Below are 5,908 nucleotides of genomic sequence, written 5' to 3' on the forward strand. Positions count from 1 at the left end.
CGTGGGCATTTTCTTGATTGATGTTGGAGAGCCCAAATTACTGTGGGTGGTGCCACCCCTAGGGATGTGGTCCTGCATGGTACAAGAAAGCTGTCTTAGCCAGGTGGTGGCAGCACACACCTTTAATCACAGCACTCAGGAGGCAGAGGCAGGCAGATTTCTGTGAGTTTGAGGCCAGCCTGGTCTATGGAACAAGTTCCAGGACAGCCAGAGCTGCACAGAGAAACCATATCTTGAAAACCAAAACAAAACAAAAAACTACCACCACCACCACCACCACCACCACCACCAGCACCAGCACCACCAGCACCAGCACCACCAGCACCAGCACCAGCACCACCACCACTACCAGCAGCACCAGCACCAGCACCAGCACCACCACCAGCACCATCACCACCAGCACCAGCACTAGCAGCATCAAACAACAACAGCAACAGCAACAACAACAAAAAAGAAAGCAATCTGAGCAAGCCAGGAAACAGCACTCCTCCATGGCCTCTTCATCGGTTCTTCTGCATCAGAACCTCCAGGTTCCTGACTTGAGTTCCTGCTCTGACATCCCTGGATAATGGACTCCAAGCTATAAGCTGAAATAAATCCTTTTCTTCCCATGTTGCTTTTGGTCATGTGTTTTATCATTGTTATTTATTTGTGGCACAAGAGAAACCATGAGGTACAACAAAAACCACTGCAAGAGTTTTATTAGGGGAGGGTAAAGAGACGGTGTGCAATATGCCTACTAGAAGCTACCAGTGTAGAAGAAGGGGTGAGGGAATGGGTGGAATCTGCTTTTGTGGGTCCTCCTGAGCATGAGTATATGGACTTAGGTGGCTATGCCACGCATGCACATGGATTATGTGATCATGCTGCTGGAAGATTATGAGATCACTCGGTGCATGTGTTACATAGGATGTAAGGCCCTGGGATGACTAACCATTCCACCTGACTGATGCACAGCGCATGAGTGGCCATGTAGCTAAGGAGTGGCTAGGGATTCTAACAATCATAGCAGTAGAAACCCTAACTACGATGTTTTTAGGCCAGTCTTAACTATCTCTAGGAATCTTTCCCTCAAAGGGACAGGCTCTCTGGCATCAGCAAAACCCCAGGATGTCAAAACTTAATAAAACACAGCAGATAAAAAAGGTGGCCAACACGGTTGGTACTCATGGCCTAGGGTCATTAACACCATTGTCCCTTGCCAGCTGAGGTGAATGTGGTGACTTTTAATGGGCTGACTGCTCCTTTGTCTTTCTCCTGGAAGCCTTCTCCCTCTGCCTGCCTTTCTTTTACACCACAATCTTCAATACTCAAACTTCTATCACCCTGAGCACTGGTGTTCACAGAGAGGTGAAAAAGATCACAGATTTCTGCTCTCCAAAGCCCGGGGACTGCTGTGTATTTCTATTTCATGCTGGTAGAATAAAGCTAATTTCACCTTCTCAGCTGCTCTGATTCCAAGTGAGCGGCCAGAAGCAGCATGCAGCAGTGCAGGAACCTGCTGCTGTAGTTAGAAATCGAGAGTGCACAGCTTCCTGAGTAAAGCTGCCCTTGGTGCAGGAGGAAGGGAAGGAGGGGCTGGGGACCAGACTCCTTTGCAAGTGGCCTCCATGCTGGGCCTGTGCTTCCCAAGGCTGGCTCACAACACCACAGAACAGTCTTCTGTGAATTTGGAGGCCTCTTGGGATTGAATTCAATAAAGGTCAATAATGCCAGCTGACAGCCATTTGAGGAAGCCTGGGTGAGTGGAGGATGGAGAGGAAGGAATTATTTTTTCTTGGAGATTATTAGAATACTCAAGGTGCTGGGAAAGAGTGCTGCAGCCACTGCGAATTTTTTAAAGCTGCAATTAACAAATAGGTCTACTTGAATAGGAAAAGGTGAGGAATGGTTATAATCCTAGCACTAGGGATGCTGAAGCAGGGGGACCACAAATTTGAGGCCAACCTGAGCTATAGTAAGTTCAAGGCTAGTAAGGAGTTCAAGGCTAGTAAGGAGTACATAGAAAGACCCTGTCTAAAAACAAACAAACAAACAAACTAAAAATAACAATGACAATGAAGTCATGTTATTGCCTGAGTGGGTGTCCATGGGGGCAATGGACTTCAGGACTGTGTGACGCTGAACTTGATGAAGTCATCAGAGACATCTGTTTTTCCTCCTCCGTGTGTGTGTGTGTGTGTGTGTGTGTGTGTGTGTGTGTGTGTGTGTGTGTGTGTGTGTTCATAAATATGCAGGTGCATGTGCATGAACATTTGTGAGGGCCAGTTGTTGATATCAGGTGTCTTCCTCAATTGCTCCCTATCTTTTTTGAGACAGGATCTTTCACTGAATCTGGAGTTAGCCCATTCTATTAGACTGGCTGGCCAGGGAGCCTCAGGGATCCACCTGTTTTTCTTTGTACAGGGATTGCAGTATACTGCTGCACACAGAATTATTACTATTTTTCACATCAAAATTTAATTTTTTTTGTGGCTTCCATAATAATAGTTTATTTATGATCCCTGTTGAATATGTGCATTGGGCAGCATAGAGTTTTTTTTTTTATTTTTATTTTGCAATACAATTCAGTTCTACATATCAGCCACAGATTCCCTTGTTCTCCCCCCTCCCGCCCCCCAAAATTTAATTTTTATTTAATTAACTCCTTAATATAGGAATCTGTTAGAACTGGTTTAAGGAACATCTGAAAAATTAAACTTATTATATATAGATATTCACTCTAGTACAGAAATGTTAATTTAAGCCTGGCATGATGGTGTTTAACTGTCATTCCAGTAGCTGGGAGGTAGAGACAAGAGAATTACAAGTTCAAGGCCAGCCTCAGCTACATAGTGAACACTAGGCCAACATGGACTGCTGTGGTGATATTGTGTTCCCCAATATATTGTGTACCCTAATAAACTTATCTGGGGTCAGAGAACAGAAGAGCCACTAGATATAGAAGCCAGAAAATGGTGGCACACATACCTTTAATCCTAGCATTCTGAAGGCAGAGATCCATCTGGATCTCTGTGAGTTCAAAGCCACACTGGAAACAGTCAGGCATGGTGACACACACCTTTAATCACAGGAAGTGATGGCAGGAAGCAGAAAGGTATATAAAGCATGAGGATCAGGAACTAGAGTCCGGTTAAGCTTTTAGGCTTTTGAGAAGCAGTTCAGCTGAGATCCATTCCGATGAGAACACAGAGGCTTCCAGTTTGAGGAAACAGGATCAGCTGAGGAATTAGCGAGGTGAGGTTAGCTATGGCCTGTTCTGTTTCTCTGATCTTTCAGCGTTCACCCCAATACCTGGCTTTGGGTTTGTTTTTATTAATAAGACCTTCTAACTATTCGTGCTACAGGCTGCATAGTGAGATCCTGTCCCAAAAGATCAAGAAAAAGGCTCACGAATAAGCTGCAATCTTTGGGGTTTCATTCCAGGTTGGGAAAGATCGGGTTTGATCAAGGAAGATCCCTGAAAATCCTAACTACAGACATGGGAAAATAAACCTAAAGTAACTACAAGACATGTGAAGTATATTTTACCTGCTCAAACATAAAACAAAAAATTATCTTTGACTAGCTTGTGTACAGTACATAATTTATATTAATACAAATACATATGTTACCTTTAAAAGTTTATAAATTTTCAGGACAAGAGGAGCAGACACCAATAAAAAACAGATGTCCCAGATGATCCAACATTTCAATACACCTCTGTCAGTTTCCTCCGAGTTCTGCATCCAAAACAGTTTCAGTGCTGCTCGTTGAGATGGATCAGCCGCACAAAATACCCTAGTCAGGACTTGACCATAATTCTAAATTTTCTCAGTGTCCCCATAAGATTACCAGTGCCCCCAATCAACAGGAAGTAATCTAGAAAACTATGCCCAAATTCCCAAAATATTGTTTATGAATGTTTGTTTTCATTTAAGGGGGATTTGTTATAAATTGTTAATGGTCAGAGTCAACCTCTTTCTAAAGAAGAAGGGGGGATATGGTATAGAAATGGGGAAAGGGTAGATTATTGTGATTATAAAGGGGATAGATTATTGGATCTACTTTAATACAAAAAGCAACTGTTAATCTCAAAATATTTTACATTGGTATGGATTTTGGTTTATTGATACAAATTTAAAGTTTTGTTATGTGTGTATTTCTACTCTTGCTTAAGATATTATGTTTATGCAACTCATTTAAAATTGTAGTGTATAATTAAGTAATACAGATTAATAGTCATTTATAATAGTCAAACTTATAGTCATGTTAGTTAGGTTTTCTAGGTACATAAAGATATTTCAGATAAGTAGTCTTCAAATACTTCAAAGACCTACAGAACATGGCATTTAAAATGTTTTAAGAGCTTAGACTTTTCTGGACAGCGAGACATGTCTGCTTCTGGCAGCACCAATGACTTTAAAGAGGGTCATAGGCATATCCTTATTCCTTATGGAGTTTGCTTTCCATGTGGCAAGGCTAGCCATTTGGGCAAGAAGCTGCTCTTGCCTGGACTACTTGACAGTATGTTGCATAAACTGGACATGCAGGACCCATAGGAAAATGACTGCTGAACTTTGCCAACACAAGGTGGGATGGCCCTTCAGGGTTCCTGCTTCACAGAAGAAACTGCCAGATATTCTGCAGGACACAGAGGAAAGTGACTGATGAACTTTGCCAATATAAGGCAGGACAGTCCTTCAAATTTCCTACTTCACTGAAAAGTCTTCCAGATACTCTAATGTAGCTAGAGTTTTCCTGCCTGGCCCACAGTCAGGACAAATCTCTCTCACTTGACAGTCCCACAGCCGCTCAGACCCAACCAAGCAAACACAGAGACTTATATTGGTTACAAACTGTATGGCTATGGCAGGCTTCTTGCTAACTGTTCTTACAGCTTAAATTAATCCATTTCCATTAATCTATACCTTGCCACATGGCCTGTGGCTTACCGGTACTTTACATCTTCCTTGTCCTGACAGCGGCTGGCAGTGTCTCTGACTCAGCCTTCCACTTCCCAGCTTTATTCTCCTCCTTGTCCCGCCTATACTTCCTGCCTGGCCACTGGCCAATCAGTGATTTATTTATTGACCAATTAGAGCAACACATTTGCCATACAGAACATCCCACAGCACTCTAAGCCTATAGGCTGAAGATAGATGCCCCAATGTTACAGAAGAACTTTGGGTGATTGTCCAGGCAGCCAGATGTCTCGGTCATTCTAGAGTTTTGGAAATTGCTTGCAATGTACTTCCTGTTTACTCAGATAATATTATCCTTCTGGGGTCTTTGATGGACTTGAAGACTAGATAGTTGTTACAATTTTCCTTATGATAAAAGGTAAATTAGATATGAAACTTGAGACTCACAAAGATAGGATAGGTGATAGAGTATTTTCTCTAGTTTTGCCAAATATAAATAAACTGGATGATGTACCTGTAATTCTTACTTAATAACTGTTTTTGTTGTATATAATTTTATTGTGTTAAGGTTAAAACCTTCCTTTTTAATTAGACAGAAAGGGGGAAATGGTGTGGATTATGCTCATTGTTAATAATAAAGCTGACTGGCCTATATCTGGGCAGGAAGAGATTGAGTGCAAGAGCCAGACACGGAGGAAGCAAGATGAGATTGTTGTGCTGAGAAAAGGTGCCAAGCCATGTGGCTAAACATAGATAAGAATTATGAGTTAATTTAAGTGTATGAGCTAGGTAGTAAAAAGCCTGAGCTACTGGCTGAGCATTTATAAGTAATATTAAGCTTCTGAGTGATTATTCAGGAACTGGCAGGTGGGAGAGATTCTTTGGAAATTTTACATCATGCACCCCAATCCCACTCACCTCCAAGTCCCTCCACATCTGCCCCTCACCCCTGCCCCTCACCCCTGCAGAATGCCCCCCCCAGATTAATTAAAAACAAAACAATA

This window comes from Peromyscus eremicus, chromosome 1, assembly GCF_949786415.1.
Source record: "Peromyscus eremicus chromosome 1, PerEre_H2_v1, whole genome shotgun sequence".
Classification (NCBI taxonomy): domain Eukaryota; kingdom Metazoa; phylum Chordata; class Mammalia; order Rodentia; family Cricetidae; genus Peromyscus; species Peromyscus eremicus.